Here is a 12868-nt window from a genome sequence, read left to right as displayed (position 1 = left end):
TCTGTGACCTATGGATCATGTGAATATATGTACTGTTACTATGCTACTGCAGTCTGTGACCTATGGATCATGTGATTATAAGTAATGTTACTACGCTACTGCAGTCTGTGACCTATGGATCATGTGAATATATGTACTGTTACTATGCTACTGCAGTCTGTGACCTATGGATCATGTGATTATAAGTAATGTTACTACGCTACTGCAGTCTGTGACCTATGGATCATGTGAATATATGTACTGTTACTATGCTACTGCAGTCTGTGACCTATGGGTCATGTGATTATAAGTAATGTTACTACGCTACTGCAGTCTGTGACCTATGGATCATGTGAATATATGTAACGTTACTATGCTACTGCAGTCTGTGACCTATGGATCATGTGAATATATGTACTGTTACTATGCTACTGCAGTCTGTGACCTATTGATCATGTGATTATATGTGGTAAGGCAAGTCTTAATATGTTATAAAAAAGAGTAAGCTATGCTGCTTGTGCTTTACATTGATCCTACAGGTGTGGCATTCCTACCAGTTATACAGTAATAGCAGAAATCAATGCAGAGGATATGAGGGCCAAGTTTACAGATTCATTGTTATCATATGTCATATACACTGAGTGTACAAAACATTAACAGCTTTCCATGACATAGACTGACCAGGTGAAAGCTATGGTCCCTTATTGATGTCACTTGTTAAATCCACTTCAATCAGTGTAGGTGAAGGGGGGAGACATGTTAAAGAATGATTTTTAAGACTTGAGGCAATTGAGACATGGATTGTGTACGTTTGCCATTCAGAGGGTGAATGAGCAAGACAAAATATTTCAGTGCCTTTGAATGGGGTATGGTAGTAGGTGCCAGGCACACCGGTTTGAATGTGTCAAGAATTGCAACTCTGCTGTATTTTTCACAGTCAACAGTTTCCCGTGTGTATCAAGAATGTTCCACCACCAAAAGGACATCCAGCCAACTTGACACAACTGTGGGAAGCATTGGAGTCAACATGGGCCAGCATCCCTGTGGAAACCTTGAATAGCCCATGCCCGGACAAATTGAGGCTGTTCTGAAGGTAAAAGGGAGGAAGGTGTTCTTAATGTTTTGTACACTCAGTGTAGTTTAAAAAAAATCAATAAGCGTTTCACTACACCCGCTATAAAATATGCTGTATGTAACTAGTAGAACTTGATTTGATCTTTTTCTTTTTCTTACGGTGTATGTTATTACATGTACGTTTCAGAAATCATTACATGCTTGATCAGTCACTTCAATGTATTCTCCGTGATTATGAAACATACAATACCAGTCAAAAGTTTGGACACACCTAATCATTAAAGTTTTTTTATTTTTATTTATTTATTTATTTACTATTTTCTACATTGTAGAATATTAGTGAAGACATCAACACTATGAAATGCATATGGAATCATGTAGTAAACAACAAATTGTTAAACAAATAAAAATATATTTTATATTTGAGTTTCTTCAAAGTAGCCACCCTTTGCCTTGATGACAGCTTTGCATACTCTTGGCATTCTCTCAACCAGCTTTATGAGGTAGTCACCTGGAATGCATTTCAATTAACAGGTGTGCCTTGTTAAATGTTAATTTGTGTATTTTCTTTCCTTCTTAATGCGTTTCAGCCAATCAGTTGTGTCCTGAAGAGGTAGGGGTGGTATACAGAAGATAGCCCTATTTGGTAAAAGAACAAGTCCATATTATGGCAAGAGCAGCTCAAATAAGCAAAGAGAAATGACAGTCCATCATTACTTTAAGACATGAAGGTCAGTCAATACGGAACATTTCAAGAACTTTGAATAGAGGTTGGCCAGTATACCAAAGGGTGGCTACTTTGAAGAATCTCTAATATAAAATAGATTCTGATTTGTTTAATAGTTTTTATACTTACTACATGATTCCATATGTGTAATTTCATAGTGTTGATGTCTTCACTATTATTCTACAATGTAGAAAATAGTAAAAATAAAGAAAAACCCTTGAATGAGATGGTGTGTCCAAACTTTTGACTGGTACTGTACATCGTCCAAGAAATGTATTCATTTTCAGCCAGAACTGTGTGGAGAATATCTAGCTTCTCCTGAATGATGTGATTTTCTTCAATAAATGTCACTTGTCTTATTTTTGTAACAGCTAGTAACCAATGGCTTTTAACTTCATGCAGTAACTATTGTCTGATCAACTTTTATTATTAATTACAGCAAGATAAACTAGTTGATCTCTTCAGTTTTGCTACAGAAATATAATGATGGAAGTCAAGTAAAAATTCCTTCTTGTTTTTTTCAATAAAGCAATCATTAATGCATTACATTGGACATCAAGAAAGATTTATCCTAAATGGAGTTACAGTGCCTTCAGAAATTATTCACACATCTTGACTTTTTCCACATTTTGTTGTGTTACAGCCTGCATTTAAAATGGATTACATTTCTATGTTTTGGCACTGGCCTACACTGGCCCCATAATGTCAAAGTTAAATGATGTTTTTCTAAACTGATACAAATTAATTCAAATTAAAAGCTGAAATGTCTTGAATCATTAAGTATTCAACCCCATTGCTATGGCAAGCCTGAATAAGTTAAGGGGTAATAAATTGCTTAACGGACCGTTTTTTTCAATTTTCACCTAAAATGACATACCCAAATCTAACTGCCTGTAGCTCAGGCCCTGAAGCAAGGATATGCATTCTCTTGGTACCATATGAAAGGAAACACTTTGAAGTTTGTGGAAATGTGAAAGGAATGTAGGAGAATAGAACACAATAGATCTGGTAAAAGATAATACAAAGAAAAAACCAACAGTTTTTTTGTATTTTTTGTACCATCATCTTTGAAATGCAAGAGAAAGGCCATAATGTATTATTCCAGCCCAGCTGCCATTTAGATATTGGCCACAAGATGGCAGCAGCGTATGTGAAAAGTTTTTAGACTAATCCAATGAACCATTGCATTTCTGTTCAAAATGTTGTATCAAGACTTCCCAGATGTGCATAATTTGTTTATTAGCGGCTCTTTTCATGTTCAATACTGTGCAGCCCCTTGAACGATGTACGTAATTCCAGTCCTATAATCCAGTATAATACAATACAGTAATACAGTCCACCCTCAAAAAGATTAGCCTACTGGCGCTGGTATCATTTATTTACCCAAGAAAGCATACCTACATCTATGGGCTTTTATGTTTTCTGTTGTAACTTGTGCATAATGTGCGTTAGCCTATATATTATAGGCTATGCAGACCTATTGGATAATGGCACAATCATTTGGGCTTTTTTGGGCTTGGACACATAAAATGTCTTTAATGTAGGGCTCATAAAAAGTCTTTAATGTATGGCTCATCAGGTTCAGGTAGCATCAGGTTTGAATTTTCAAGCCGATAAAAGCTCTAATCAAATCCAGACATATGTGTATACTTTATATGATTTAGAATGACACTTTCAGTTTTGGCGGGAAATACCGGTTCACCCGGGAGAAACGTGTTTCATTCTCAGGTTGGAACATTTGTAAAAGACCGGGAAAATAATCAACCCTACTGTGGACAACAGGAGCTGTGCCAACATATGGTTCAACTGCATTGAGCATGATGATGTGAAATTACAATTACTTTTGTGACACCTGCAATGCTTTTACAGTCATACGGTGTTACACAATTTTTCTCACCCACATTTCATAGGCCTGTTAACGTAGCAGAGTAATAATGGCTTTAAAAACGAGCAGACAGGTAGCCAAAAGGGCCCCACGATCTGTGGGTATCCAACTCATCTGTTTCCAGGGCCCCACAACTTGTGGGTGTCCAACTCATCTGTCTCCAGGGCCCCACAATCTGTGGGTATCCAACTCATCTGTCTACAGGGCCCCACAATCTGTGGGTATCCAACTCATCTGTCTACAGGGTGTCATGTTTTGTCTTTCATCATGTCTTGTCCCTGTGCTTCCCTCTGCTGGTCTTATTAGGTTCTTTCCCTCTTTCTCTCTCTCTATCGTTCCGTTCCTGCTCCCAGCTGTTTCTCATTCTCCTAACGACCTCATTTACTCTTTCACACCTGTCCCCTATTTTGCCCTCTGATTAGAGTCCCTATTTCTCCCTCTGTTTTCCGCTTCTGTCCTTGTCGGATTCTTGTTTGAGGTTTGCTGCTCCTGTGTCCTTGTTCCGCCCTGTCGTGTTTTTGCCTTCTTCAGATGCTGCGTGTGAGCAGGTGTCTATGTCAGCTACGGCTTGTGCCTTCCTGAAGCGACCTGCAGTCTGTGGTCGCGTCTCCTGTCGTTCCTCTCTACTGACGAGAGGTTTTCAGTTTCCTGTTTTGGATTTACCTTTGATATATCCAGGAGAATCATTGTTTGTTTGATACTGGAATAAAGACTCTGTTTTCTATTACGTCGCTTTTGGGTCCTCATTCACCAGCATAACAGAAGAATCCGACCAAGAATGGACCCAGCGACTACGGATTCTCGCAACACTGCCGTCGAGATCCAGGGAGCAATGCTCGGCAGACACGAGCAGGAATTGTCTGCTGCTCGTCATGCCGTTGAGACCCTGTCCGCTCAGGTCTCCGATCTCTCAGGACAGTTTCAGAGTCTTCGTCTCGTGCCACCAGCTACTTCCTGGTCTTCCGAGTCTCCGGAACCTAGGGTTAATAACCCACCATGTTACTCTGGGCAGCCCACTGAGTGTCGCTCCTTTCTCACCCAGTGTGATATTGTGTTCTCTCTCCAGCCCAACACATACTCAAGAGAGAGAGCTCGGATCGCTTACGTCATATCACTCCTTACTGGTCGGGCTCGGGAGTGGGGCACAGCTATCTGGGAGGCAAGGGCTGAGTGTTCTAACGTTTATCAGAACTTTAAAGAGGAGATGATACGGGTTTTTGATCGTTCAGTTTTTGGGAAAGAGGCTTCCAGGGCCCTGGCTTCCCTATGTCAAGGTGATCGATCCATAACGGATTACTCTATAGAGTTTCGCACTCTTGCTGCATCCAGTGACTGGAACGAGCCGGCGTTGCTCGCTCGTTTTCTGGAGGGACTCCACGCTGAGGTTAAGGATGAGATTCTCTCCCGGGAGGTTCCCTCCAGCGTGGACTCTTTGATTGCACTCGCCATCCGCATAGAACGACGGGTAGATCTTCGTCACCGAGCTCGTGGAAGAGAGCTCGCGTTAACGGTGTTTCCCCTCTCCGCATCTCAACCATCTCCTTCCACCGGCTCAGAGACTGAGCCCATGCAGCTGGGAGGTATTCGCATCTCGACTAAGGAGAGGGAACGGAGAATCACCAACCGCCTTTGCCTCTATTGCGGTTCTGCTGGACATTTTGTCATGTCATGTCCAGTAAAAGCCAGAGCTCATCAGTAAGCGGAGGGCTACTGGTGAGCGCTACTACTCCTGTCTCTCCATCAAGATCCTGTACTACCTTGTCGGTCCATCTACGCTGGACCGGTTCAGCTGCTTCCTGCAGTGCCTTGATAGACTCTGGGGCTGAGGGTTGTTTTATGGACGAAGCATGGGCTCGGAAACATGACATTCCTCTCAGACAGTTAGGGAAGCCCACGCCCATGTTCGCCTTAGATGGTAGTCTTCTCCCCAGTATCAGATGTGAGACACTACCTTTAACCCTCACAGTATCTGGTAACCACAGTGAGACCATTTCCTTTTTGATTTTTCGTTCACCTTTTACACCTGTTGTTTTGGGTCATCCCTGGCTAGTATGTCATAATCCTTCTATTGATTGGTCTAGTAATTCTATCCTATCCTGGAACGTTTCTTGTCATGTGAAGTGTTTAATGTCTGCTATCCCTCCTGTGTCTTCTGTCCCCTCTACTCAGGAGGAACCTGGTGATTTGACAGGAGTGCCGGAGGAATATCATGATCTGCGCACGGTCTTCAGTCGGTCCAGAGCCAGCTCCCTTCCTCCTCACCGGTCGTATGATTGTTGTATTGATCTCCTTCCGGGGACCACTCCCCCTCGGGGTAGACTATACTCTCTGTCGGCTCCCGAACGTAAGGCTCTCGAGGATTATCTGTCTGTTTCTCTCAACGCCGGTACCGTGGTGCCTTCTTCCTCTCCCGCCGGAGCGGGATTTTTCTTTGTTAAGAAGAAGGACGGTACTCTGCGCCCCTGCGTGGATTATCGAGGGCTGAATGACATAACGGTTAAGAATCGTTATCCGCTTCCCCTTATGTCGTCAGCCTTCGAGATTTTGCAGGGAGCCAGGTTCTTTACTAAGTTGGACCTTCGTAACGCTTACCATCTCGTACGCATCAGAGAGGGGGACGAGTGGAAAACGGCGTTTAACACTCCGTTAGGGCATTTTGAATACCGGGTTCTGCCGTTCGGTCTCGCTAATGCTCCAGCTGTCTTTCAGGCATTAGTTAATGATGTACTGAGAGACATGCTGAACATTTTTGTTTTCGTTTACCTTGACGATATCCTGATTTTTTTCACCGTCACTCGAGATTCATGTTCAGCACGTTCGACGTGTACTCCAGCGCCTTTTAGAGAATTGTCTCTACGTGAAGGCTGAGAAGTGCGCCTTTCATGTCTCCTCTGTCACATTTCTCGGTTCTGTTATTTCCGCTGAAGGCATTCAGATGGATCCCGCTAAGGTCCAGGCTGTCAGCGATTGGCCCGTTCCTAAGTCACGTGTCGAGTTGCAGCGCTTTCTCGGTTTCGCTAATTTCTATCGGCGTTTCATTCGTAATTTCGGTCAAGTGGCTGCCCCTCTCACAGCTCTGACTTCTGTCAAGACTTGCTTTAAGTGGTCCGGTTCCGCCCAGGGAGCTTTTGATCTCCTCAAGAAGCGTTTTACATCCGCCCCTATCCTTGTTACTCCTGACGTCACTAAACAATTCATTGTCGAGGTTGACGCTTCAGAGGTGGGCGTGGGAGCCATTCTGTCTCAGCGCTTCCAGTCTGACGATAAGGTCCATCCTTGCGCTTACTTTTCTCATCGCCTGTCGCCATCGGAACGCAACTATGATGTGGGTAACCGCGAACTGCTCGCCATCCGCTTAGCCATAGGCGAATGGCGACAGTGGTTGGAGGGGGCGACCGTTCCTTTTGTCGTTTGGACTGACCATAAGAACCTTGAGTACATCCGTTCTGCCAAACGACTTAATGCACGTCAGGCTCGTTGGGCGTTGTTTTTCGCTCGTTTCGAGTTCGTGATTTCCTATCGTCCGGGAAATAAGAACACCAAGCCTGATGCCTTATCCCGTCTCTTTAGTTCTTCTGTGGCTTCTACCGACCCCGAGGGGATTCTCCCTGAGGGGCGTGTTGTCGGGTTGACTGTCTGGGGAATTGAGAGACAGGTAAAGCAAGCACTCACTCACACTGCGTCGCCGCGCGCTTGTCCTAGTAACCTTCTGTTCGTTCCTGTCTCTACTCGTCTGGCTGTTCTTCAGTGGGCTCACTCTGCCAAGTTAGCTGGCCACCCCGGCGTTCGGGGTACGCTTGCTTCTATTCGCCAGCGGTTTTGGTGGCCTACTCAGGAGCGGGACACGCGCCGTTTCGTGGCTGCTTGCTCGGACTGCGCGCAGACTAAGTCAGGTAACTCTCCTCCTGCCGGTCGTCTCAGACCGCTTCCCATTCCTTCTCGACCATGGTCTCACATCGCCTTAGACTTTATTACCGGTCTGCCTTCGTCTGCGGGGAAGACTGTGATTCTTACGGTTATCGATAGGTTCTCTAAGGCGGCACATTTCATTCCCCTCGCTAAGCTTCCTTCCGCTAAGGAGACGGCACAAATCATCATTGAGAATGTGTTCAGAATTCATGGCCTCCCGTTAGACGCCGTTTCAGACAGAGGTCCGCAATTCACGTCACAGTTTTGGAGGGAGTTCTGTCGTTTGATTGGTGCTTCCGTCAGTCTCTCTTCCGGGTTTCATCCCCAGTCTAACGGTCAAGCAGAAAGGGCCAATCAGTCGATTGGTCGCATATTACGCAGCCTTTCGTTTCGAAACCCTGCGTCTTGGGCAGAACAGCTCCCCTGGGCTGAGTACGCTCACAACTCGCTTCCTTCGTCTGCTACCGGGCTATCTCCGTTTCAGAGTAGTCTTGGGTACCAGCCTCCTCTGTTCTCGTCCCAGCTCGCCGAGTCCAGCGTTCCCTCCGCTCAGGCTTTTGTCCAACGTTGTGAGCGCACCTGGAGGAGGGTCAGGTCTGCACTTTGCCGTTACAGGGCGCAGACTGTGAGAGCCGCCAATAAACGTAGGATTAAGAGTCCTAGGTATTGTCGCGGTCAGAGAGTGTGGCTTTCCACTCGTAACCTTCCCCTTACGACAGCTTCTCGCAAGTTGACTCCGCGGTTCATTGGTCCGTTCCGTGTCTCTCAGGTCGTCAATCCTGTCGCTGTGCGACTGCTTCTTCCGCGACATCTTCGTCGCGTCCACCCTGTCTTCCATGTCTCTTGTGTCAAGCCTTTTCTTCGCGCCCCCATTCGTCTTCCCTCCCCCCCCCCCGTCCTTGTCGAGGGCGCTCCTATTTACAAGGTACGGAAGATCATGGACATGCGTTCTCGGGGACGTGGTCACCAGTACTTAGTGGATTGGGAGGGTTACGGTCCTGAGGAGAGGAGTTGGGTTCCATCTCGGGACGTGCTGGACCGTTCGTTGATTGATGATTTCCTTCGTTGCCGCCAGGGTTCCTCCTCGAGTGCGCCAGGAGGCGCTCGGTGAGTGGGGGGGTACTGTCATGTTTTGTCTTTCATCATGTCTTGTCCCTGTGCTTCCCTCTGCTGGTCTTATTAGGTTCTTTCCCTCTTTCTCTCTCTCTATCGTTCCGTTCCTGCTCCCAGCTGTTTCTCATTCTCCTAACGACCTCATTTACTCTTTCACACCTGTCCCCTATTTTGCCCTCTGATTAGAGTCCCTATTTCTCCCTCTGTTTTCCGCTTCTGTCCTTGTCGGATTCTTGTTTGAGGTTTGCTGCTCCTGTGTCCTTGTTCCGCCCTGTCGTGTTTTTGCCTTCTTCAGATGCTGCGTGTGAGCAGGTGTCTATGTCAGCTACGGCTTGTGCCTTCCTGAAGCGACCTGCAGTCTGTGGTCGCGTCTCCTGTCGTTCCTCTCTACTGACGAGAGGTTTTCAGTTTCCTGTTTTGGATTTACCTTTGATATATCCAGGAGAATCATTGTTTGTTTGATACTGGAATAAAGACTCTGTTTTCTATTACGTCGCTTTTGGGTCCTCATTCACCAGCATAACACAGGGCCCCACAATCTGTGGGTATCCAACTCATCTGTCTACAGGGCCCCACAACCTGTGGGTATCCAACTCACCTGTCTCACTGATATATTCACTGATTCACTAATGTGAAATGTCTTATTCAATGTATTAAAAACAATGTACCGTCTCAGTTGTACTCCGGCAGAATAAAGACAACAGGGATAAATCTGAGACACAAACGTTCAAGATTAAAATAGACAATTATTCTTTGTGTTCAAGACCTCGATGAATCAAACGCTTTCTCTCTTATTACCGTATCAGCGTTTTGCCGGTAACAGAAAATAATTATCACCTACTACTGAGTGATATAGTCTCAAACCCCTTTTTCCGTTGCGAAATCAGCCCGAGCTTAGAGCAGAGGATCAATCTGCTGCACTTCTTCTGAAGCCAGACAGTGTAGTAATGAATTACAGCAGTACCATATGGTGCAACTCGTTTCAGTTTCCATCAAGTGTTTGACAATACACCACATGAAAGGATACATTAACAAAGTGAAAGCAGAGAGACGAAAGTAGAAGGGGAGAAAGCCTTGCAGATTATAGAAGGCTGATAGTGAGTCATAGCAGAAGAGACTGAGCAGTATCTGAAAATTGAAACCCTTCAAGTGAAATATGAGGCCTAGATCGGCATCAGAACATCCAGCATCATGTAGTTAATCAAAATACTGTACAGTAGACCGCAATGTCTGAGTACTGAACAGAATGTAGCCAATGAGTTTAGCCAATGAGTGTCTACCTATCATAAATTAACTTCTCACAGCAATGGAAGTAAAATGATACTGTATTGTGATGCAGTCTTTCAGTCCTTCCCTCCTTCAGTTCTTCAGACCTTCAGTCATTCAGTTCTTCAGTTCTTCAGACCTTCAGTCATTCAGGTCTTCAGTCGTTCAGTTCTTCAGTTCTTCAGACCTTCAGTCCTTCTCGAGAGAGAAAAACAACACTTTGGTTCAATGTACCTACTATAGAAAAAACACACTTCATCGACTCTCAACAATTCAGATCATTTTTCATTTACCAAATGTTATTACAGCCCCTCAAAGAGATCCAGAACACATTGTGTGCCCTGCGTTGTCATTTATCAAATGTTACAACTGTTGGTTCTGCATAATGTTAAAAGCCACAGGAGAAGTTGCACAAAGAACCATATTAACAAACTTCAATAAAATACCTCTTCACAGATTTATAAAGATCACCCAACTTCACACACAAATCTACCTGTTGACGATGAAGTTGAATTAGTGGAAGCGATAAAGATTGTTTTTCACCACGGTTTAATAAATACATTTATTGTATATCCTGACCGTCAGGACAGGTTGTCCTGTTGTTCTATGAAAAAATATATATAATTGACCTTTATTCAACTAGGCAAGTCAGATAAGAACAATTCTTATTTACACCGGCCAAAACCAGATGATGCTGGGCCAATTGAGTACCACCCTATGGGACTCCCAATCATGTCCAGTTGTGACACTGCCTGGATTTGAACAAGGGTGTCTGTAGTGACGACTCTAGCACTGAGATGCAATGCCTTAGACCGCTGCGCCACTCGGAAGGCCCATGTGTTAAAGGTGTGTGTCAAAAATGATACATGTAGGAGGTCATCAACCCTCCACGCCTATCAGCCAGGGTCAGCGGTGATATGATAAAGGTATGATGCATAATATATTATGAGGCATCACTGATTGGCCAAAATCTCTCAGTGGGAAGGTCTACAGTGCCTTGCAAAAGTATTCATCCCCCTTGGCGTTTTTCCTATTTTGTTGCATTACAACCTGTCATTTAAATTGATTTATTTATTATTTGGATTTCATGTAATGGACATACACAAAATAGTCCAAATTGGTGATGTGAAATTAAAAAAATTATTTGTTTAAAAAAACTCTACAAAAAAAAAAAACGTAAAAGTGGTGCGTGCATATGTATTCACCCCCTTTGCTATGAAGTCCCTAAATAAGATCTGGTGCAACCAATTACCTTCAGAAGTCACATAATTCGTTAAATAAAGTCCACCTGTGTGCAATCTAAGTGTCACATGATCTGTCACATGATCTCAATATATATACACCTGTTCTGAAATGAGATGAGAGGTGGCTTATAGCAGGGGGGAAGAGAGGTGGCTTATAGCAGGGGGGAAGAGAGGTGGCTTATAGCAGGGGGGATGAGAGGTGGCTTATAGCAGGGGGGATGAGAGGTGGCTTATAGCAGGGGGGATGAGAGGTGGCTTATAGCAGGGGGGAAGAGAGGTGGCTTATAGCAGGGGGGATGAGAGGTGGCTTATAGCAGGGGGGATGAGAGGTGGTTATAGCAGGGGGGGAAGAGAGGTGGCTTATAGCAGGGGGGATGAGAGGTGGCTTATAGCAGGGGGGAAGAGAGGTGGCTTATAGCAGGGGGGATGAGAGGTGGCTTATAGCAGGGGGGATGAGAGGTGGTTATAGCAGGGGGGGAAGAGAGGTGGCTTATAGCAGGGGGGATGAGAGGTGGCTTATAGCAGGGGGGGATGAGAGGTGGCTATAGCAGGGGGGGGATGAGAGATGGCTTATAGCAGGGGGGATGAGAGGTGGCTTATAGCAGGGGGGATGAGAGGTGGCTATAGCAGGGGGGGGATGAGAGATGGCTTATAGCAGGGGGGATGAGAGGTGGCTATAGCAGGGGGGGGGATGAGAGGTGGCTTATAGCAGGGGGGATGAGAGGTGGCTTATAGCAGGGGGGGATGAGAGATGGCTTATAGCAGGGGGGGAAGAGAGGTGGCTTATAGCAGGGGGGGATGAGAGATGGCTTATAGCAGGGGGGAAGAGAGGTGGCTATAACAGGGGGGGATGAGAGATGGCTTATAGCAGGGGGGGAAGAGAGGTGGCTTATAGCAGGGGGGATGAGAGGTGGCTTATAGCAGGGGGGATGAGAGGTGGCTATAGCAGGGGGGGAAGAGATGTGGCTTATAGCAGGGGGGATGAGAGGTGGCTTATAGCAGGGGGGGAGAGAGGTGGCTATAGCATGGGGGATGAGAGGTGGCTTATAGCAGGGGGGATGAGAGATGGCTTATAGCAGGGGGGATGAGAGGTGGCTTATAGCAGGGGGGGATGAGAGGTGGCTTATAGCAGGGGGGATGAGAGGTGGCTTATAGCAGGGGGGAAGAGAGATGGCTATAACAGGGGGGGATGAGAGATGGCTTATAGCAGGGGGGGATGAGAGATGGCTTATAGCAGGGGGGATGAGAGGTGGCTTATAGCAGGGGGGAAGAGAGATGGCTATAACAGGGGGGGATGAGAGATGGCTTATAGCAGGGGGGGATGAGAGGTGGCGTATAGCAGGGGGGAAGAGAGGTGGCTATAGCAGGGGGGGATGAGAGATGGCTATAGCATGGGGGGGATGAGAGGTGGCTTATAGCAGGGGGGAAGAGAGATGGCTATAGCAGGGGGGGAGGAGAGGTGGCTATAGCAGGGGGGGGGGGGGGTTGAGAGGTGGCTATAGCATGGGGGGTTGAGAGTGGCTATAGCATGGGGAGGTTGAGAGATGGCTATAGCAGGGGGAAATGAGAGGTGGCTGTAGCACGGGGAGGTTGAGAGGTGGCTATAGCAGAAGGGGTTGAGAGGTGGCTATAGCAGGGGGGGTTGAGAGGTAGCTATAGCGGGGGGGGGAG

This window comes from Salvelinus namaycush, chromosome 27, assembly GCF_016432855.1.
Source record: "Salvelinus namaycush isolate Seneca chromosome 27, SaNama_1.0, whole genome shotgun sequence".
NCBI classification, from domain to species: Eukaryota; Metazoa; Chordata; class Actinopteri; order Salmoniformes; family Salmonidae; genus Salvelinus; species Salvelinus namaycush.
The sequence above is the reverse complement of the archived record's forward strand: the minus strand, read 5'-3'. Positions refer to the sequence as shown.